The sequence below is a fragment of the Hyperoodon ampullatus genome, assembly GCF_949752795.1.
Source record: "Hyperoodon ampullatus genome assembly, chromosome: 2".
NCBI classification, from domain to species: Eukaryota; Metazoa; Chordata; class Mammalia; order Artiodactyla; family Ziphiidae; genus Hyperoodon; species Hyperoodon ampullatus.
Window position 1 is genome coordinate 43,718,547 of NC_136915.1, and position 24,153 is coordinate 43,742,699.

Below are 24,153 nucleotides of genomic sequence, written 5' to 3' on the forward strand. Positions count from 1 at the left end.
TGTAAATATTTGTGCACCCAACATAGGAGCACCATGGTACATGAGGCCAATGCTAATGGCCATGGAAGGGGAAATCAATAGTAACACAAAAATAGTAGGGGACTTTAACACCCCACTTTCACCAATGAACAGATCATCAAAAATGGAAATAAATAAGGAAACACAAGCTTTAAATGATACATTAAACAAGATGGACTTGATTGATATTTATAGGACATTCCATCTCAAAACAACAGAATACACTTTCTTCTCCAGTGCTCACGGAGCATTCTACAGGATAGACCATATCTTCTGTGGCAAATCAAGCCTTGGTAAATTTAAGAAGGTTGAAATCATATCAAGTATCTTTTCTGACCACAATGCTATGAGACTAGATATCAATTACAGGAAAAGATCTGTAAAAAATACAAACACATGGAGGCTAACAGGGCACTGCTAAATGACCAAGAGATCACTGAGGAAATCAAGGAGGAGGTCAAGAAATACCTGGAAATGGATGACAATGGAAACGCGATGACCCAGGGCCTGTGGGATGCAGTAAAAGCAGTTCTGGGAGGGAGGATTGTGGCAATGCCATCCTGCCTCAAGAAACAAGAAACATCTCAATTAAACAACCTAGCCATACACCTGAAGCAATTAGAGAAAGAAGAACCAAAAAAACCCAGGGTTGACAGAAGGAAAGAAATCATAGGGAAGAGATCAAAAATAAATGAAAAAGAAATGAAGGAAACATTGGCAAAGATCAATGAAACTAGAGGCAGCTTCTTTGAGAAGATAAACGGAATTGATAGACCATTAGCTAGACTCATCAAGAAAAAAGGGGAGGGACTCAGATCAATGGAATTAGAGATGAAAAAGGAGAAGTAACAACTGACACTGCAGAGATACAAAGGATCGTGAGTGATTATGACAGGCAACTATGTGCCAGTAGAATGGACAACCTGGAAGAAATGGACGTGTTCTTGGAGGGGCACAACCTTCCAAGACTGAAACAGGGAGAGGTGGAAAATATAAACTGACCAATCATAAGCACTGAAATTCAAACTGTGATTAAAAATCTTCTGGCAGGCAAAAACCCAGGACCAGATGGCTTCACGGGCAAATTTTATCGCTTTTGGAGAGGAGCTAACAACTATCCTTCTCAAACTCTTCCAAAACATAGAGAGGGAGGAACATTCCCAGGCTCATTCTGTGAGGCCACCATGACCCTGATACCAAAATCAGACAAAGATGTCACAAAAAAAGAAAACTACAGGCCAATATCACTGATGAACATAGATGTAAAAATCCTCAACAAAATACTAGCAAACAGAATCCAACAGCACATTAAAAAGATCATACACCATGATCAAGTGGGGTTTATCCCAAGAATGAAAGTATTCTTCAATATACACAAACAATCAATGTGATAAACCACATTAACAAATTGAAGGAGAAAAACCATATGATCATCTCAATAGATGCAGAGAAATCTTTTGACAAAATTCAACACCCATTTATGATTAAAAATAAAAACCCTGCAGAAAGTAGGCATACAGGGAACATACCTCAAAATAATAAAGGCCACATATGACAAATCCACAGTCAACATCATCCTCAATGGTGAAATACTGAAGCCATTTCCACTAAGATCAGGAACAAGACAAGGTTGCCCACTCTCTCCACTCTTATTCAACATAGTTTTGGAAGTTTTAGCTACAGCAATCAGAGAAGAAAAGGAAATAAAAGGAATCCAAAATGGAAAAGAAGAAGTAAAGCTGTTACTGTTTGCAGATGACATGATACTATACATAGAGAATCCTAAAGATGCTATCAGAAAACTACTAGAGCTAATCAATGAATTTGGTAAAGTAGCAGGATACAAAATTAATGCACAGAAATCTCTGGCATTCCTGTACACTAATGATGAAAAATCTGAAAGTGAAATCAAGAAAACACTCCCATTTACCATTGCAACAAAAAGAATAAAATATCTAGGAATAAACTTACCTAAGGTGACAAAAGTCCTATATGCAGAAAATTATAAGACACTGATGAAAGAAATTAAAGACGATACAAATAGATGGAGAGGTATGCCATGTTCTTGGATTGGGAGAATGAACATTGTGAAAATGACTCTACTACCCAAAGCAATCTACAGATTCAATGCAATCCCTGTCAAACTACCACTGGCATTTTTCACAGAACTAAAACAAAAAAATTCACAATTTGTATAGAAACACAAAAACCCCGAATAGCCAAACCAATCTTGAGAACGAAAAACGGCGCTGGAGGAATCAGGCTCCCTGACTTCAGACTATACTATAAAGCTACAGTAATCAAGACAGTGTGGTACTGGCACAAAAACAGAAAGATAGATCAATGGAATAGGATAGAAAGCCCAGAGATAAACCCATGCACATATGGTCCTCTTATCTTTGATAAAGGAGGCAGGAATGTACAGTGGAGAAAGGACAGCCTCTTCAATAAGTGGTGCTGGGAAAACTGGACAGGTACATATAAAAGTATGAGATTAGAACACTCCCTAACACCATACACACAAATAAGCTCAAAATGGATTAAAGACCTAAATGTAAGGCCAGAAACTATCAAACTCTTAGAGGAAAACATAGGCAGAACACTCTGACATAAATCACAGCAAGATCCTTTTTGACCAACCTCCTACAGAAATGGAAATAAAAACAAAAATAAACAAATGGGACCTAATGAAACTTCAAAGCTTTTGCACAGCAAAGGAAACCATAAACAAGACCAAAAGACAACCCTTAGAATGGGAGGAAATATTTGCAAATGGAGCAACTGACAAAGGATTAATCTCCAAAATTTACATGCAGCTCATGCAGCTCAATAACAAAAACACAAACAACCCAATCCAAAAATGGGCAGAAGACCTAAATAGACATTTCTCCAAAGAAGATATACAGATTGCCAAGAAACACATGAAAGAATGCTCAACATCATTAATCATTAGAGAAATGCAAATCAAAACTACAATGAGATGTCACCTCACACCAGTCAGAATGGCCATCATCAAAAAATCTAGAAACAATAAATGCTGGAGAGGGTGTGGAGAAAAGGGAACACTCTTTCACTGCTGGTGGGAATGTGAATTGGTACAGCCACTATGGAGAACAGTATGGAGGTTCCTTAAAAAACTACAAATAGAACTACCATATGACCCAGCAATCCCACTACTGGGCATATACCCTGAGAAAACCAAAATTCAAAAAGAGTCATGTACCAAAATGTTCATTGCAGCTCTATTTACAATAGCCAGGAGACGGAAGCAACCTAATTGTCCATCATCGGATGAATGGGTATAGAAGATGTGGCACATATATACAATGGAATATTACTCAACCATAAAAAGAAACGAAATTGAGTTATTTGTAGTGAGGTGGATGGAACTAGAGTCTGTCATACAGAGTGAAGTAAGTCAGAAAGAGAAAGACAAGTGCCATATGCTAACACATATATATGGAATCTAAGAAAAAAAAATGTCATGAAGAACCTAGGGGTAAGACGGGAATAAAGATACAGACCTACTAGAGAATTGACTTGAGGATATGGGGAGGGGGAAGGGTAAGGTGTGACAAAGTGAGAGAGTGGCATGGACATATATACACTACCAAACGTAAAATAGATAGCTACTGGGAAGCAGCCACATAGTACAGGGAGATCAGCTTGGTGCTTTGTGACCACCTTAGAGGGGTCAGAATGGGAGGGTCGGAGGGAGGGAGACGCAAGAGGGAAGAGATATGGGAACCTATGTATATGTATAACTGATTCACTTTGTTATAAAGCAGAAACTAACACACCATTGTAAAGCAATTATACTCCAATAAAGATGTTAAAGAAAAAAAAAAGAGAAAAATTATTAAAGAAAGAATACAAGAAAAAGTTTCCAGACTAAAGAATACATATTTCCAGTTTGTAAAGGCTTATCAAGGGCTGAGCACAATGGTTTTAAATAACAAAAACAAAAACTATGTCAAGGTGCATCATTAAGAAATTTCAGAGCACTAGGAGATTAAAAAAAATATGCTCAGACTTCCAGGGGAAAATAATGGTATCATGCAAGGGACTGAGAGAGATTGAATGATATTAAATTTCTCAACAACAACTACTAGAAACTAGGATACAAAGTAGCAATGCCTTAAAAGTTCTGTGCAAAAACTTTTTTCAACCTAGAATTCTATATCCAGAGAACTACCAATCAAGTGTGAAGGTAAAATTAAGGCACATTGAGACTTGCAAAGTCTTAAAAAAATATTACTTCCCATACCTCTTTTCCAGAAAGCTACTACGGGATATGTGCCACCAAAATGAGTGAGTTTAAAAATAAAAGAGAGAGAGAGAGAGAGAGAGAGAGAGAAACATGGGATTTGTAAAAAAAAAGAAACAGGAAATATAACACAGGAGAGAGGCAAAGAGAATCCCCATGATGATTTTAAAAGGGATTCCTAGGATAACCACTGTTTAGCATGTAAAAAGATTGGAACAGGAGAATAGAGGGCTCCAGGACTTATGTCTTCAGGAAAATAAATGGAACAGATACATTATCTGATATAATGTAGAAAATAGTGACATAGAGAACTAAGCAAATGAAAAAATAAAATTATTAATGTCTCCAGTAAGAAAAGTATGTACAAGAAAGGAAATATAATTATAGTACAGAACTTAGCTTAGCAGCAACCAATGCTTAACACTAATTCAAAAAATGAATTTTGAATTAGTCAAAAGTTTTATTTTAACTACATAAGGGAGAGGAAATAGGGGCCTACGGTGATGGAAGAGATGAATCCTCATCTTCCAAAATAGGAATTCAAAAGATAATGTCTAAAACTGATAAATCAAAAAGAATCAGTATAACTATATTATTTTTTAATGGAAGTAAATACTAGAAGAAATAGCTAAAAGAGTTTGGGCAGGGAGTTTGAGGTTAAGAATGGGTGGAACTGGAGATTAGGAGTTTTCATAATAAGCATTACAGCATTTTTTGACCTTATAAACAATGTGAATATATTATTTTTATTACTTTTTTAAAATTTTAAATATTTTTTAAACATATTTTCATTTAAATTTCCTAACTGAAGTCTTTTTATCATGTGTTTATGTGCTGACTGCAAGTTACTCAACAAACATTTATGTATATATTTGGTGTCTTACCTGGCACTGGAGATAAATACATGAGGAAAGTTAAAGATTTACCTTTAAAGAAATAGCTCACAGCACAGGTGAGGGAGAAAGATAAATAACCAAGTAGCTATTAAATAGATGACAAGTGCTATAACAGAGAAATATGAAGGGCACTAGCAGAAAGCAGTGCATATCTAGCTTTGCCTTGGGAGAGGTGGATCTGAGCTGCTTCACAGTGGAGGATAATGGAAGGGGGAGCTTTCCAGGCAAATGGAATTCATGTGAAAAGGGTTGGAGGTGTCAGCAAGTTTCCTTTGTCATGTTTGTTAAGGCTAGAAGGTAGGACATGCAGAATGTGAGCTTGCCTCAGCTTTTGTTTAGTTTTATTTGGGTCAGGTCAAGTTTTGTGGCCTTCTGTGGACATTTTCAAATCTCAGAAAGGTACCTGTTATTAAAATGCAGCTGGCATCCTGTCTTTGAGGTAGAAAGAAGGCACACAGCTATACATGGCATAGTTTCACAAATGGGATGGCCAGGAAAACACTAAAGTGTCCAAACTTTTTTGGTATGTGTATCCTCTTACGGTCTCAGTGTGTCTGATTTGCCCTGTGTGGAAGACACTGAGTTGTAAGCAGAGTTCCTGACTTTCCAAATACTCTCTCCAAGCAAAACCAGCAGCATTATTCATCTTTCAAAATATTATGCCCAAAGGGAAATAGACATCGGCTATGAAAATAAGCTCTAGTCCACATGTTCCTCAGTTCCCTTTACTCCATCCTCGCTACCATCATCCTAGTTCAGGCCTTGATACCAGACACTGCAACTGAGTCCTGACTCCCTTCTGTATGCCTCCAGACTCTTCCATTCAGTCCATTTTTCCTTGCCATCAGATTACTCTTTCTAAAACACAGACATAATCATTGCATTCCTTTGATTAAAAAAGAACAAAAGAGGGCCTCCCTGGTGGCGCAGTGGTTGAGAGTCCGCCTGCCAATGCAGGGGACACAGGCTTGTGCCCCGGTCCGGGAGGATCCCACATGCCGCGGAGCAGCTGGGCCCGTGAGCCATGGCCGCTGAGCCTGTGCATTCGGAGCCTGTGCTCTGCAACGGGAGAGGCCACAACAGTGAGAGGCCCGCGTACAGCAAAACAAACAAACAAAAAAAAAAAAAAAAAAGAGGGCTTCCCTGGTGGCACTGTGGTTAAGAATCAGCCTGCCAATGCAGGGGACACAGGCTTGTGCCCCGGTCCGGGAGGGTCCCACATGCCGCGGAGCAGCTGGGCCTGTGAGCCATGGCCGCTGAGCCTGTGCATTCGGAGCCTGTGCTCTGCAACGGGAGAGGCCACAACAGTGAGAGGCCCGCGTACAGCAAAACAAACAAACAAACAAAAAAAAAAAAAAAAAAAGAGGGCTTCCCTGGTGGCACTGTGGTTAAGAATCAGCCTGCCAATGCAGGGGACACGGGTTCCATCCCTGGTCCGGGAAGATCCCACATGCTGCAGAGCAACTAAGCCCATGCACCACAACTGCTGGGCCTGCGCTCTAGAGCCCGGGAGCCACAACTGCTGAGCCCAGGCACCACAACTACTGAAGCCCACATGCTTAGAGCACATGCTCCACAACAAGAGAGGCCACTGCAGTGAGAAGCTCATGCACCACAACGAAGAGTAGGCCCCGCTCACCGCAACTAGAGAGAGCCCACATACAGCAACGAAGATCCAACTCAGCCAAAAATAAATAAATAAATAAAATAAATTTATTAAAAAAAAAAAAAAAAGAACAAAAGAAGAAAAGCAACTTCAATGCCTCCACATAGCCTACAAGATCAAGTCCAAATTCTTTTGTCTAGCATCCAGGCCTTCTTACCTGGCCACAAACTACTGGGTTAGCCAAAAGGTTCATTCGGTTTTTTCCATAAGATGTCTCTAGTAACACTTAGTTGTCTTTAACTTCATTATAAACAATTTTGTTAGATAGTATTGTGACATCTCTCATCTCAGCATGCATTTTGAAAAAACTTATCAAAATTGGTGAATTTTTGTGTAGCCATTTAAATATTGAAGATGGAAGGAGAAAAACAACATTTCGGCATTTTATGCTTTACTATTTCAAGAAAAGTAAAAACACAACTGAAACGCAAAAAAAGATTTATGCAGTGTATGGAGAAGGTGCTGTGACTTATTGAACGTGTCAAAAGTGGTTTGCAAAGTTTCGTGCTGGAGATTTCTCGCTGGACGATGCTCCACAGTCGTGTAGACCAGTCGAAGTTGATTGTGATCAAGTTGAGACATTAATTGAGAACAATCAACACTGTACCATGCAGGAGATAGCTGACATACTCAAAATAGCCAAATCAAGCAGTGAAAATAATTTGCACCAGCTTGGTTATGTTAAGCACTTTGAGGTTTGGGTTCCACGTAAGTTAAGCGAAAAAAACCTTAAGTGAAAAAAACCCATATTTCCGCATTCGATTCTCTACTTAAATGTAACAAAAATGTTCCATTTTTTGGTCTTCCCTGGTGTCACAGTGGTTGAGAGTCCGCCTGCCGGTGAAGGGAACACGGGTTCGTGCCCGGTCTGGGAAGATCCCACATGCCACGGAGCGGCTGGGCCCGTGAGCCATGGCCGCTGAGCCTGCGCGTCTGGACCCTGTGCTCCACAACGGGAGAGGCCACAACAGTGAGAGGCCCCTGTACCGCAAAAAAAAAAAAAAAAAAAAAAAAAAAGTTCCATTTTTAAAACAAATTGTGACAGATGATGAAAAGTGGATATTGTACAATAATATGGAATGGAAGAGATCGTGGGGCAAGTGAAATGAACCACCACCAACCACACCAAAGGCCGGTCTTCATCCAAAGAAGGTAATGTTGTATATATGGTGGGATTGGAAGGGAGTCCTCTATGAACTCCTTCTGGAAAACCAAACGATTAATTCCAACAAGTACTGCTCCCAATTAGACCAACTGAAAGCAGTGCTCGATGAAAAGTGTCCAGAATTAGTCAACAGAAAACGCATAATCTTCCATCAGGATATGCAAGCCTACATGTTTCTTTGATGACCAGGCAAAAACTGTTACAGCTTGGCTGGGAAGTTCTGATTCATCCACTGTATTCACCAGACATTGCACCTTCAGATTTCCATTTATTTCGGTCTTTAAAAAATTTTCTTAATGAAAAAAATTTCAGTTCCCTGGAAACTGGAAAAGGCACCTGGAACAGTTCTTTGCTCAAAAAGATAAAAAGTTTTGGGAAGATGGAATTGTGAAGTTGCCTGAAAAATGACAGAAGTTAGTGGAACAAAATGGTGAATACGTTGTTCAATAAAGTTCTTGGTGAAAATGAAAAATGTGTCTTTTATTTTTATTTTAAAACCAAAGGAACTTTTTGTGCAACCCAATACATTTCTAGCACCCTCTTCTATCATTCTTCTGTAACCCTCTCTCTCCACTTCCTACCACACACACACACACACACACACACACACAATGTTCTTTCTCTAAATTTCCCTAAACTTCCCTGAAATCCTATTCTTAGAACACAGTGAACTTTCATACCATCAAGTATTTGCATTTGTTTTTCTCTCTTAAATGCCCTTTGGTCCACAAATCTCCCTGTCTTAAGGCCCAGTTTAAATGTCCCTACTTATGGCTAAAACATGATGTCTGACTCACCAGGATCCAACCCAGGATTACTAAATGTGTGACTTGAACAAGTTACCTAAGCTCTCTTTGCTTTAGAAATAAAAGTAGAAAATAACAGTACCTGTTTCACAGGGTTGTTGTGAGATATCAATAACATGCGTAAAATGCTTAGAACAATGGCAGGTACGTAGTTTGAGCTCAGTGAATGTTAGCTCTGGTTTAAGATAATAATAAATGAATAACAAATAAACAAATGTCCTCTTTTCTAGGAAGCTTTATTCACTTCTCCAAGGAAAATTAATCATTCCTTCTATTTCCCACAAGGAAAATAAATCATAGGTAATTCATATTGCTTGTGACATTTACTTTCACATTTCTTCTACTTTATACAATTTCAGTCATGTAGAATATGTTCAAAATAACTTTTAAAATAAAGTTATATTAACTTCTGAAGTCTTTTAAAATATCGTTTCAAAGCTGTTAGACATGGATTCAAATCCTGGATCAACCACCTATTAATAATGTGATCTTCAGCAAGTGACAAAACCTCAGTTTCTATATGTATAAAAAGAAGAAATACATCATTTATCTGACTGAGGATTCAGTGATAATTTTCCTTCAGAGGTCTCTCTGGGTCTGTAAAAAAGCCTAAAACACTTGGCCAGGCACACAAGTCCCTCCATCATCTGGCCCTTGTCTATCTTTCCAGCTTCATCGTCCCCATTCTCCCTTGTACTTGCTACTTCAACAATTCTGAAATGCTTTCAGTTTCCTAAGCTGTCCAGGTTTTTGCATTTTTGTACATGCTGTTCATTCTGCCTGAAATGTCCCTCCCTTCACTTCTACTTACCCAGTTCTTCTTCGTCCTTCAAAATTCATTAAAATATTTATTGGATACCTAATAATATATGTTCTATGTCCTGCTGGTCATTCAACAGATGTCCAAATGTCACCTGGTGTAGTTCAACTGCCTTCAACTGCATTGGGACGGAAAATCAGAGCTATTAAGATCCTTAGAGTTCAGCTAACCTAGCCCAACACTGCCCAAGTTGAAGAAGTAGTTCTAGAGAGAAGAGACTGACCCAAGGTCATGGAGATCTCAGTTACCTACTGTTGTGTAACAAAGTATCCCAAAGTTCAGCAGCTTAGATCAACAACCACTATATTATTTCTCACAATTTTATGAGTCAGGAATCTAGTCAAGGCTAGGCTAGTTGCTTCTTCTGCTCTACATAGAGTCAAATGAGATCTCTCCATGGTATTTGTTTGGCTTCACCCAATGCCTTGAGCCTTGGCTTCATTTGGCCCCCTCTCCCCTTCCAGAGTGTCTCAATGTGATATCTCCAGCAGAGTGTATGGTATCTCAGGGCTCAAAGAGAAAATATTCCCAGGAGACAGGAAGTGGAAGTTACCAGTCTCTTAAGACCTGGGCTTGGAAACTAGCACAGTGTCATCTCTACAGTATTCTATTGGTCAAAACAATCATAGAGCCCATCCAGACTCCAGAGGAGGAGACATAGACCCCACTGTCAATGGGAGGAGGATCTAAGAATTTACAGCCATCTTTAATCTGTCACCGTCTGCCCTCTGGCCACAAATCATTTACATTCTTCCCACAGCAAAATACATTCACTTCCTCAAAGGACCTACCCCTCCAAACTCAACCTATTACAGTGTTAGGCTCAGGATCAAGGTCCATGATCTCATCATCTGAATAAGTTCCAGATGTGGATGAGTTTCCTCAGGTGTAGTTCCTAAGGTGTAGTTTCTTGAGCACTGTTCCTTTCCATTGAAAATCTCTGAACAAAAGAGAAAAGTTATCTTCCCCATATATACCCAACTACAATGGTGAGACAGGCATAAGGTAACTGCTGTAGACACTCCTGTTCAAAAGAGGGTGGGGTGGTGGTGGTGGGTAGAAGGAGTGGAAGCACAAAGCAATCACTGGTGCTTAGAAATTCTGAAATCTAACCAAACACATGATGCCAGTGCTTTAATTAAGGGCTAGTTCTGCTCCCTGGGAATGAGTCTCTGTGACTTTTGGTTCTGCCCTCTGAGTCACCATTCTTTTTCCATAAGAAATAGCCCATTTTTATAGTTGAGTAGTTTTCTCAGCCTGCTCTCTGCCCATAGTAGACTGGGAGTCCAAAGACCTCTTTTCATTTCATACTGTCTCTGTGAGCTTCAGGCCAAGCTAACGTAATCCTTTTTAAATTTGGGGGGGTTTCCTGTGTATCAAATTATACTCTACTCCATTATCCAAAAAACACACCCACAAATCTTTCAGGTAGCCTTTCTCGACCTTGGGCCCCCTATGAACCTGTTGTGGAACAACACCCTTAAGACTCTTAGAAATCCTGTTGTTTAACATAGAGGGTCCATGAGGCACAGCATTAAGATCCACAGAAAGAATTTTTTTCCACTAGGAATAACTTTGAAAGCATCTAGCAGACACTGCCTTAAATCTTTCTGACCTACACTGCTGGTGAGAATGTAAACTGGTACAGCCATATGGAAAACAGTATTGGGTTTCCTCAAACAATTAAGAATATAACTATGATATGATCCAGTTATTCTACTACTGGGTATTTATCCAAAGAATATGAAAACACTAATTAGAAAAGGTACATATACCCCTATGTTCATTACAGCATTATGTATGATAGCTAAGATATATAAACAACCTAAGTACCCATCAACAGAAGAATGGATAAAGAAGATGTGCTATACATACACACACACACACACACACACACACACACCAGTGGAATACTACTCAGTCATAAAAGAGATGAAATCTTGCCATTTGCCACAACATGCATGAACGTTGAGGGTATTAGGCTAAGTGAAATAAGTCAGAGAGAAAGACAAACAACTTATGATTTCATTCATATGTGGAATATTTTTAAAAAGTAAAATAAAAACAAGCACATAGATACAGAGAACAAAGTAGTGGCTTCCAGAGCGGAAGAGGTATGGGGGGAGGGTGAAATGAGTAAAGGGGATCAACTGTATGTGGTGAATGGAAACTAAACTTTTGGTGGTAAGTATGTTGTAGTGTATATAGAAGTCTAAATATAATGTTATACACATGACTGTTATCAACCAATGTTACCTCAATTAAAAAAATCTTTCTGAGGTCTTAACAAAGGACTTTACGGTTGCATGCTCGACTTGTCTTTACCCTGTGATCTCATTTTGCTAGCAACACCTTAGAGCTGATCTTTACTATGAGGCCATTTTTTTCCACTGAGATTCTTGTGCTGCCTGGAAATACTATCCTGGGTCCTTTTTTAGTTTACCTCTCTCTTCTCATATTTCATTATAAATAGCTAGAAAAAGCCAGCTGACACTTTGGACTTTCTGCCTGGAAACTTGCCAAACAGATCCTCAAATTCATTAGGTACCTTTCTATTTTCCCTGTTACCACAAGTAACCTTGTTGCCAAACCTTTGTCTAGCTTCCAGTAACAATTCCTTTACTGTTCTGAAAGTGATCACCAACACCTCCTCCAAGTCTTTCTAGCTTTCACTGACAGACGCCTCAAGGCCCTTCAAGTCCCCACACATTGCCCAGTCTCAAAGCCAATGTCACATGTTTGGGGTTTTGGGTTATAGAAGTGCCCAATTCCCAGTTATCAACTTCTGTTGTGGTTATCAGTTGTTGCCTAACAAACCACCCCAAAACTTAGTAGCTTTAAAACAAAATCATTATATGTCTCGATTTTATGTGTCAATATTTGAGGTAAGCCTTGAATGACCAGTTCTTCAGCTCCACATGAAGTGAACTGGGGTCAGTTTTGATATTCAGTTGGCAGTTGGGCTGGTCTGAAGGATCCAGGATAGCTTCACTCACATGACTGAGACATTGGCAAGGACAACTGGAAGGATAGATTCAGCCTTCTCTTGAAGGCCTTCTCTTTTTCTCTCTCTTGAAGGCTGGGCTCAGTCAGGCCCTTCTCTTCTGCATGTAGTCTCAAAACCTGCTCATGAAGTGTGTACAGAAGGGATGTCAAACATCTTATGTGACACCCAAGGGATCCAGGAGGCAGCGTTCCAAGAGATAAGAAATGGAAGCTTCCAGTTTTTTAAGTCCTGGGCTTGGAAACTGGCAATGTCATTTCTGCCATATTTTATTTATTAGCTAAAGCAGTTACAGACTCTGCTCAGATTCAAGAGGAAAGTATATGGACATCATCTCTTAATAGAAGGAGCATCAAAGAATTTGTGGCCATATTTAATCTGCCACATAAAGAAAGTTAGCAGTAAAACAAAGAGTTGAACCCAGATCTTCTGCCTTCAGATGCATGCATGGGTCATAGCACTCATTCATTCTTTCTTTCATTCAATGTCCAAGAAACATTTCTGAAATGCTGCTGTCTGTTAGGTACCATGTTAGATGCTGAGCAGGATATAAACATTATCTTCTATTCTAAGATAGCCCACAGTCTAATGAGGTTAGTAGATATGTTCACAGATAATGCTAGATACTAATAGAGAGTTATGCCAAATGCTGGGGGAACACCGAAGATGAGGGAATATCTACACTGGGAAAGAGGGAATATTGGGAAGGCTTGCTAGAGAAATGATCTTAGAGCTGAGATTTAAAAGCTGAAGAGAATTTGCTGAGAAGAGAAGACAGTGAAAGACTTTCTAGGCATGGGTCAAGAAGAGGCGGGGTGAGAGAGCATGGTATGTTTGAGAAACACTGAGGAGTTCATGTGATTGATGTGGAGAATGTGAGGAGTACAAACCTGAAATTATTTTAATGTTTTTTTCCTGAGGTAGTCAGAGAGGTATAGGGAGAAGGTGATTGGAGACTTCATTTCAACCTAATGTTTTTCCTATTGATTCTAAGAGTTGTGACTCCAAAGCTTTTCTTTCTCTGTTTCTATTTGCAACCCTCCCACCCTGTTTCTTCATTAAATCATGGCATAGGATCAGAGGAAGATAAGGTCATTTAATATTCTATATTTACATCCAGCATATAAACTTCGGTTTTCCAACATGTGTGCAAGTCTGGGTAACTGTGTGTCATAAATATTCATCCTGCCTTTTCATATGGTTATTTGAAGGCTACATATTAAGCCTGACCTTAGTCCTTAGTGGAGTGGAGATTGGCGTGGTTCAACAAAGAGGTATTTTACTCAGCAACAGACTCCAACATGCTAAGTCAAAGACCCATTCCAATACCTGTCCCCTGCAATGCCTGTGTGAAAATTAGAAAAATGTATATTCTCTGGGCAGATACAGGCTCACACCAGGTTTCAGTGGCTTGGAGAGTAGAGCAGGGTCTGAATATCAGCTGCCATTTGTTTCCTGCCTCTGGCACCTTTGTGACATGTACAGAATGTGTGACTCTAATGTTCTGGCTTTGGCTAGTTATTGGTGTTCTATTGTTAAATGCAGAATAGAGCCTGTGGAAACAGACCAGAGAAGCTAGTTTCTGTCCCCTGCTCCCCACATTCTTTAATTATAAAGTATTCTGTGACTTACTGTTCAAACACTAAGCAAATCATTCTCCTTCTTTGTCTTTATTGTCCTCTCTCTGAAAGTTCCAGGGACTGTTCCTTCCTACCTGGAATATAGAGCCCAATTTGTCAGGAATAAGTTTGGTAAGCATAATATTCTATCCATACTTTCATCTGCCTCAGGAAAATGACTTTTTTTTAAAGTTGTTTTTTTTCAGTGTACAGACAATTTTGAATCACTAATACCAGGAATAAAGAGAAAGAGGGGGAGAAAACATTGCCGACAATCCTGTCTCCTATCGTATAAACTGTTTTCATTTCTCCACATAACCTTGGTGACCACTGTCTCCAAGTTCCTAAATTCCAAACTCTGTCAATGTGTGTCATTTTTTATTGTTTTAATGGAAGAATACATTTCATTTTCTGCACTTTTTACTAAATAGTATGACCCCCAAAATTTCATGTTTCCTTCATGCATATACCCAACAAATATTTGCTTAGTTCTTATAATTTGTCAGGTTCTATTTTAGATGACAAGGATTCGGTAATAAATATGTCAAAGCTCTTACCCTGAGGACTTAATGCCAGTGAGAGAGACATACAACAAACAGTGCAAATGTCAAGTGCTATAAAGCAAATTAAAGCAAGGCAATGGAACAGAAAGTAATGTAGAGAGTGACCATTTTAGAAAATACCTCTTGTAGTAAATACACAATTACTTAATATTTCCCTATGATCAAACATTTAGATCGTTGTTTCTGAGATTAGCTGTCAGTGAAATATATATATATATATATATATATATTTATTTATTTATTTATTTATTTATTTATTTATATTTTTGGCTGTGTTGGGTCTTCATTGCTGCTCAGGCTTTCTCTAGCTGTGGCGAGCGGGGATTACTCTTCGTTGTGGTGTGTGGGCTTCTCATTGCAGTGACTTCTCTTGTAGAGCACTGGCTCTAGGAGTGCAGGCTTCAGTAGTTGTGTCATGAGGGTTCAGTAGTTGTGGTTCACGGGCTTAGTTGCTCCGTGGCATGTGGGATCTTCCCGGGCCAGGGCTCAAACCCGTGTCCCCTGCATTGGCAGGTGGATTCTTATCCACTGCACCACCAGGGAAGCCCTATGTATTTATTTTTTATTTTAAATTTTCCTTTAGAATGAAACTCCAAAAGAGGACTACTGGCAGTTTCAGCTCCTGGTTTTACTGTAAAGATTGTAATCACCACAATTCATCTTCAGAGGACAAAATGTTAGCAAGAGAGGATTCTGGGAAGACGGCAAAGTAGAAAGCACCAGTATTCTATCTCCCCACCTAGACAACAACTTCACTAGCAGAATCTGCCTCATGTAACTATTTGGAATTCTGGAGTCTATTGAAGGTTTGCTTACAACTTCCAGGGGAAGACTTGCTTCTGATCACAGAGCTGCAGACAAAGAGGCAGGCAGTTGTTGCTGCAAATCCCACCCTGTTGCAAGCTCCTACCCATATAGCTAAATTCCAGGGGATTTAAAGGGCTGACACCCCTATTTCCTCCCCCCCCGCATTTTTCTCTTTTCCTTCTGATGGAATTGAAGGGAGAAATAGAAGGCTCGATTCTGGGGTTCTTTTAGAGGTTTGAATTTTCTCAGAGAAAGGACAGCCATGAGGAAAAAAGAAACAAACGGCAGCAACATCGAAGACCTTGAAAGGAACTTGAGGGTGTCAGGGGAGGGAAAACAGCAGCCACAAGCCCAAGCACTTGTGTCTTCTACCCCTTGCCACCTATCTTGCCCACCCCACCAGCCCACTCTGCCTGGGACTTGAAATCTGTGGCTGAAGGACCATCACCACGTAGCTTCAAAAATAATTAACAACCCTCCCTTCCCAAACACACCCAAATTCACTCATTCAGCATTTACTTTTTTGAATCCACTCAGAACTTTTTTCTACAACCCCCCTCCCTAAATGGAGTTGGTTGTGGGGGGATGAATACTGAGCTAGCCTTAGTTTTTTTTAAAGAGACTTTTTGAGCCAATGAGGCCCCCCAAATAATTGAGTTTGGGGTTCTGGTTGGTTGTTTTATTTTTTTTCCCAAATTTTAACCCCCTCCACCCCAAGCCCGATAAAACCTCGATCATGGCTTCAGGTCCCATAGACCCCAAAGAGCCTCCTTAAGCTTAAGGAAGCTGGATAGCTTCCTTAACTGAGATGGGGAAATCAAGAGTGTGGATGGGATTTCAAAGATCTTCAGTATGATAAAGGAAGCACGAAAGATAGTGAGTCGATGTATTTACTTGAACACTCTCCTGCAGACCTGTTCACTAGAAATATTGGTCAAGTTTACTGATGTTGGTAGTTACAAGTTTCTTAACAATTGGCTGATGTATTCAAAGACAACCAACAACATTCCCCCCTTGAAGCAAATTCTGCTGATGCTGCAGCATCTACCACTCACTGTTGACCATCTCAAGCAGCACAACACAGCCAAACTGGTGAAGCAACTGAGCAAGTCAAGTAAGGATGAAGAGCTCTGGAAATTGGCCTCAGTCCTTATCAGCGACTGAATGACTGTCATCCACTCCCAGAGCAGTGCCCAGCCTGCTGAGAAAGATAAGAAGAAATGGAAAGAAGAGGGAAAGAGTTGAACCACCCCTCCTGAGTGACCTTTGACTGACGTGAAGGCTGAAACTCAGACTGAGGAGGCCCCAGAGAAGAAGAGGGAGAAGCCCAGGTCTCTCTGAACCATGGTGCCCCGTCACGTCACATTCCTTTCCACTAGGCTAGAGCTGGAGACTCTGTCTTTGGTGCCTTTAAAGAAGAATGCCAGTGCAGTGGTGGTTTCTGACAAGTACAACCTTAAACCCATCTCCCTCAAGTGTCAGAGTTCCACAGCTGCCCCAGGAGATGCTGCACCCCCTGCAGAGAAGAAATACAAGCCACTCAACATGACACCCAATGCCACCAAAGAGATCAAAGTGAAGATCATCCCACCATAGCCTATGGAGGGCCTGGGCTTTCTGGATGCGCTAAATTCAGCACCTGTTCCAGGCATCAAAATTAAGAAGAAGGTGCTGTCACCCACAGCTGCCAAGTCAAGCCCGTTTGAATGGAAAACAAGCACAGAACCAAGCACAGCAAACCTTCTTCCCCAGAGCCAGCACCTCCTTCTGCGGCTATGGACACAGAATGTCCAGGGACCCCAGTTCCCCCTGTTGAAGTCCCAGAACTCATGGATACCGCCTCTTTGGAACCAGGAGCTTGGGATGCAAAGCCAGTGGAGATCTTAGCCAGCTGACCGGGAAAGGCAGGAAGAGGAAAACTGTGACGTGACCTGAGGAGGGCAAACAGAGAGTATTTCTATTTTGAACTGAATGAAACTGAACGAGTAAATGTGAATAAGATCAAGGACTTTGGCAAGTCAGCTAAGTGAGAGATACTGTCAGGCCAACACGCATTTGAGGTAGCCCGGTGTCTGAGCAAAAACAACATGGAGGAGAATGTGTCCTGGGTGTGCCCCCGGCTCCCGGTGCTGCTCTCGCCTCTCATCACCCCTGGAAGCAGTAGCCAGGATCAGTACATCCAGGCTGAGTAGGAGAAGGGGATGCTTCAGGAGCTCTTCCTGAGAAAGGAAAGTCCTCACAATCCTGATCCTGAGCCCTATGAGCCTATCCCTCCAAAATTCATGCCCCTAGATGAGGAATGTTCCATGGATAAAACCCCATATGTTGAGACCCTGGAGCCTATTAGGTTGGGTGGGCTGTGGTTCACCCGACGGGGTAAGTGTTTCCAAGTTGCCTTCTGTTCTGGACGATCTTATGGAAAACATAGGTGCTGGGAAGAGCCCCCCGGGTTCTGGAGGAGGAGGCATCGATGTGCAGGAGATCCTCCCTCCATCATGCGTAGCCCTAACAGTCATACCGCAGAGGAACTGCTGAAGCAAACAGACTATTCAGACAAGGTCAAGCAGATGCCGGTGCCACACATACTCTTAGGCCCTGATCTGATAGCCAATGGTTTTCTACCAGGAGGCCCCGGGAGCCCCAAGGGCATACAGCACTTCCCCCCCTGGACCTAGGGGACCTATGCCAGGTCCCCATGGAGGCCCTGGGGGCCCTGGTGAGCCAGTGGTCCACATCTCCTGGGTCCCCCACCCCCTCCCTGGGGGCAGTGCAATCCCTTCTAGGGTGACCCAGGTTTCCCCATTCAGTGTGGCCTGACGCTGGAGGTACCAGGACCAGGTCCTGGACCATCCCATAGAGTCCATGGTGGCCAAGGAGGAAATGAACCTCTTCCTCCTCTTCCGTTCTGAGGGACCAGAAGAGGCTGCTCTGCAGGAGGACCCCCAAATGGACGAGGGGACCCTGATGGGGGCATGGTTGGAGGCAGTGGGCATGGTATCCATGAAGGCCCTGGTGGAGGAATGGGTGCTGGTGATGGACATCAGCCCCATGAAAGCCCTGTATATAGGGGCCCCATGGCCACTGCCTCATTATGTCCCTGGTCACTGAGGCCATGACCATTGAAGGCCACCCCCTTATAAGTACTGTGGCTATGATGGCCCTGGCCATGGAGGAGGGGGTCACCAAGGGCATGATGGAGGCCACAGCCATGGATGAAACATGTCAAACTGCCCTGTTTGTTGACATATCATGATGTTCTCATAGCAACTGCTGCTATGAGAACAACTGTGCCTTCTACCACCCGAGTGTCAATGGCCTCTCCTGTCCTAGGGAATCAACTGCCTGCCCCATCCACACACGCCCTTATGTACTGTAGCCTTTCTCCTTCCACACTTTTATGGCTTCTTTGAGGCCCATTTTCCCCTTTCCCCAGCTGATGAGCTGGCCCCCTCAGGGCCCACCTGCCTGGGTTCCTGTGGGTTTTCTGATCACTGGTGCACATTGATGTACATATTTTCCTCCAATCTGGGGAGGAGAGAGACTGGACACATTCTGTACCTTGGACTGCTTAAGAGGAGACCCAGTTGCCTTCACTTTTTGAGGAGATTTGCCCTGTATCCCAAGCCCCTTTCTGGTATTACCCTTGATGCCTGAGAACCTAAAGCTGGTTATCCTGGAGAATACCTCTACTCTCCTATTGTGGGTCCTCCTCATGCACACAGGACTCTGATGCAAGATCAACTGCACTTATGAAATCGTCCCAGTCAAGTTCATTCTTCCTTATGGGGTGAGGAGATGGCAAAAGGGGCATTGTGTATCTTACTGCACTGAGAAGGCTCAATCCAGCTGGATTTGAGTTCTGGAGTACACATCATGTCCACCCCTCCTCTGACACAAGCTTTACATTCTGAGTCCTTTCTCAAGTAAGACTTTGCAATCTTCTGTGAATACCCAAGTTTGCATCATGGATCTGCTAGGCTCAATGATGGCAAATTCATACTGGCATCCAGTGAAAGTTTCAGCTTGCATAGGTGAGGCCATTGATGGTGGTCTACAGCTCATTCTGGAAACTGTAAAACACTTCAGTGAGACCAGCTTTCTATCAGCTGAAGCCCAGTGTGCTGGACCTGACAGTCACACTACTTGCACTCCTCTGGGAGTTAGCTTGCTCCTGGCCTCCACCTGGAACCTTGTCAGTGTGAGGCCTCCAGCTCCCTTGCCCTGTCAGCCATCTCTGAATCCCCACCAAGTGCTTTCCTGGGTGGATTCAATAAGATGACTTGCCTTCTCACAGCCCTCTCCTTCACTTGTCTCAGCATCAGTTGTTTTCTAAGAAAACAGTGCATTGTTTGGATTTTGTGCACAGTCTTGGGTTAGAGCCACAAAGAATTTGAGGATGAGCATTTTCTTTTTCTTTTCATTTTGTATATTTTGTACATTAATAATAAACAGTGGAAAGAGAAACAGCTTATTAAAAAAATAGTATGCTCTACAACAATAGTTGGCAAAACACACATACCAAAACTTATAGGGATCAGTGAAATCAGTTTTAAGGGGAAAATTTATAGCTATAAACACATTAAAAAAAATAAAGATCTCAAATCAACAATTTAACTGTACAACTTAAGGAACTAGAAAAAGAAGAACAAATTAAACCCAAAGCTAGCAGAAAAAAAAGGAAATAATAAAGATAAAGCAGAGATAAATGAAACAGAACATACAAACAATGGGAAAAAAATCAATGAAACAAAAAGTTGCTTCTTCAAAAAAATCAACAAAATTGACAAACCTCTAGCTAGAGAGACCAAAAAGGAAGAGAAAAGACTAAAATTACTAAAATCAGAAATGAAAGTGGGGACATAACTACAGATTCTACAGAAATAATAAGTATTATAAGATATTACTATCAACAAGTATATAGCAACAAATTGGATTACCAAGATGAAATGGTCAAATTACTAGAAAAATAACCCATGACTAAATCACAAAGAAACAGAAAATCTGAATAGACGTATAACGAGTAAAGAGATTGAATTCACAACCAAAAAATCTCCCTACAAAGGAAAACTCCCTTCCTGATGCCTTCATTGGTGAATTCTACCAAACATTTTAAAAAGAACAAACACCAATCCTTCCCAAACTTTTGCAAAAAATTGAAGAGGAGGGAGCACTTCTTAGCTCATTCTGTGAGGCCAGCATTACCCTGATACCAGAGCCAGACAAAGATACTATTAGAAAACTAAAGATCAATATCCCTTACGAGCATTGATGCAAAAATCCTCAACAAAACACCAGCAAAGCAAATTCAGCAACATGTTAAAAGGATTATACACCATGACTAGGTGCAATTTATTTCTGAAATGCAAGGATGTTTCATTATATGAAAACCAATCAATACAATACATCACATTAACAGAATGAAGGGGGAGAAACCCACATGACCATATCAAGTGGCACAGAGAAAGCATTTGTCAAAGTCAACACCCTTTCATGATAAAGGACACTCAAACTTAAGAATATAAGGAAATGACCCCAATATAACAAAAGCTGTGTATGAAAACCCACAGCTAACATCATATTCAATGGTGAAAAACTGAAAGCTTTTCATCTAAGATCAGGAACAAGGTAAGGATGGATGCCCACTTTCACCACTTCTATTCAACATAGTACTAGAAGTGGTAGACAGAGCAATTAGGCAAGGAAAAAGAAATAGAAGCATCCAAATTGGAAAGAATGCAGTAAAAGTATCTCTATTTTCAGATGGTATAATCTTATATGTAGAAAATCCTAAAGATTCCTCCCCCCAAAAAAACTTGTTAGAACTAATTAATTAATTCAGCAAAAAAGCAGGATACGAAGTCAACACAAAAATCAGTTGGATTTCTACATACTAAGAATGAACAATTTGAAAAGGAAGTTACAAAGAAAATCCTCTTACAATAGCATCAAAAAGAGTAAATTACTTAAGAATTAACCAAGGAGGTTGAGTATAATGAAAACTATAAAACATTGCTGAAAGAAATTAAATAAGACATAAATAAATGGAAACACAGCTCGTATTTATGGAATGGAAGATTTAATATTGTTTAAATGTCAATATTACCCAAAGCAATTTACAGATTGAATGTAATCCCTACCAAAATATCAACTACTTTTTTTTTGCAAAAATAGAAAAAAAGCATATTAAAATTCACGTGACATCTCAAGAGACCACAAATAGTCAAAACAATCTTGAAAAAGAAGAACAAAACTGGAGGACTCACACTTCTTGATTTCAAAACGTACTAAAAAGCTACAGTAACCAAAACAGTGTGGTACTGTCATAAATACAGACATATAGACCAATGGAATAGAATAGAGAGCCCAGAAATAAACTATCACATATATGGTCAAATGATTTTTGACAAGAGTCCCTAGATCATTCAATGGGGAAAGAACAGTCTTTTCAACAAAGAATTCTGGGAAAAATGGATATACATATGCAAAATAATGAAGTTGGACTTTTAGCTAACATAATATAAAAAAAAAAAAATTCCAAATGGATCATGGACCTAAATGTAAAACCTAAAAGAATAAAACTCTTAGAAGAAAACATAGGACAAAAGCTTCACAACATTGAACTTGGAAATGATTTCTTAGCTATGAATTAAGAACATAAATAAAAAAAGAAAAATCAGACAAATTGTACTTTATGAAAAATTTAAAATTTTGTGCATCAAAAGGCACTATAACAGAGTAAAAAAGAAAACAACAGAATGGGAGAAAATATCTGCAAATCATTTATCTGATAAGGCATTAATGCATAGAATATATAGAGAACTTCTAAAACTCAACAATAAAAAAGCAACCTGATTCAAAAATGGGCAAAATACTTGAATAGACATTTCTCCAAAGAAGATATGCAAATAGCCAAGAAGCACACAAAAAGGTGCTCAGCATTGCTGATCATTAGGAAAATGTAAATCAAAACTATAATGTGGGGCTTCCCTGGTGTTGCAGTGGTTGAGAGTCCACCTGCCGATGCAGGGGACATGGGTTCGTGCCCTGGTCTGGGAAGATCCCACATGCCGCGGAGCGGCTGGGCCCGCGAGCCATGGCCGCTGAGCCTGCGCGTCTGGAGCCTGTGCTCCGCAACGGGAGAGGCCACAGCAGTGAGAGGCCCGTGTACCAGAAAAACAAACAAACAAACAAAAAAACTATAATGTGGGGACCTCCTTGGTGGCGCATGGATTAAGACTCTACGCTCCCAATGTAGGGGGCCTGGGTTCAATTGCTGGTCAGGGAACTAGATCCCACATGCATGCCACAACTAAGGAGCTGGCGAACTGCAGCTAAGGAGCCTGCAAGCCGCAACTAAGGAGCCCAGGTGTCGCAATTAAAGAAGCCAGCCGGGGTTGGGGGAGGGGTTGTGGGATGAATTGGGAGATTGTGATTGACATATATACACTAATATGTATAAAATAGATAACTAATAAGAACCTGCTGTATAAAAAAATTAAATTAAATTTAATTTAAAAAAAAAGAAAAAATGAATATAAAAACAATAACAGCAAAAGAAGCCAGCAAGGTCCAGCACAACCAAATAAGTAAATAAAAATAAATATTAAAAAAAACCTATAATGTGATATGACCTCACACTAGCTAGGATGGCTGCTATCAAAAAAACAGAAAACAAAAAGTGTTGACAAGGATGTGGAGAAATTGGAATGCTTGTGCACAGTGATAACTGGAGAGTTATTTTTTAAATAGGTATCACTATACCTATTAAGTTTCAGTTTTACAGGATGAAAAGAGGTATGGGAATGGATGGTGGTGATGGCTGTACAACAATGTGAAGGTATTTAAAACCACTGAACTGTACACTTAAGAATGGTTAAGAGCCCGTGAGCCACAACTACTGAGCCCACAACACCCATACATGATAAATACTCCCAGTAAACTAGGACTAGAGGGGAACTTCCTCAATATCTACAAAAAAACCTGCAGTAGCATTATACTGAATGGTGAGATTCCAACATTAGTGAGAAGATTTTCCACTGAGATAAAAACAAGGAAAGGATGTACCCTCTCACCACTGCTTTTCAGCATTGTCCTGGAAGTCCTAGTTAATGCAATAAGACAAGAAAAAGAAATAATTAGGGGAGAAAGGACACACATATATGTATGGCTGAGTCCCTTTGCTGTGCACCTGAAACTATCACAACATTGTTAATCACTATACTCCAATATAAAATAAAAAGTTAAAAAAAAGAAAAGGAAATCAAAGTTATACAGATTGAGAAGAAGGAAATCAAACTGATTTTGGTAATAGAAAACATGATTATCTCTATAGAAAATTCAAAAGAATCAACAAAACACCCCTCCTGGAACTAATAAGTGATTATAGTAAGATTGGAGGATACAGTGTTAACATACAAAAGTCAATTGCTTTCCTATATAACCAGCAATGAACAAGTGGAATTTGAAATTAAAAACACACTGTCACTTAACATTAGCACTCCTCAAAATGAAATACTTAGATA

At 40.4% G+C, this 24,153-nt stretch overlaps 1 pseudogene across 1 annotated transcript; it reads left to right on the forward strand.

Moving 5' to 3' along the window:
- The first annotated feature begins 16,367 nt into the window (after positions 1-16,367).
- Positions 16,368-18,747, forward strand: LOC307064295 (serine/threonine-protein phosphatase 1 regulatory subunit 10-like; annotated as a pseudogene). Its single transcript has one exon. The product of its transcript is annotated as a serine/threonine-protein phosphatase 1 regulatory subunit 10-like (transcript).
- The last annotated feature ends 5,406 nt before the right edge of the window (positions 18,748-24,153 follow it).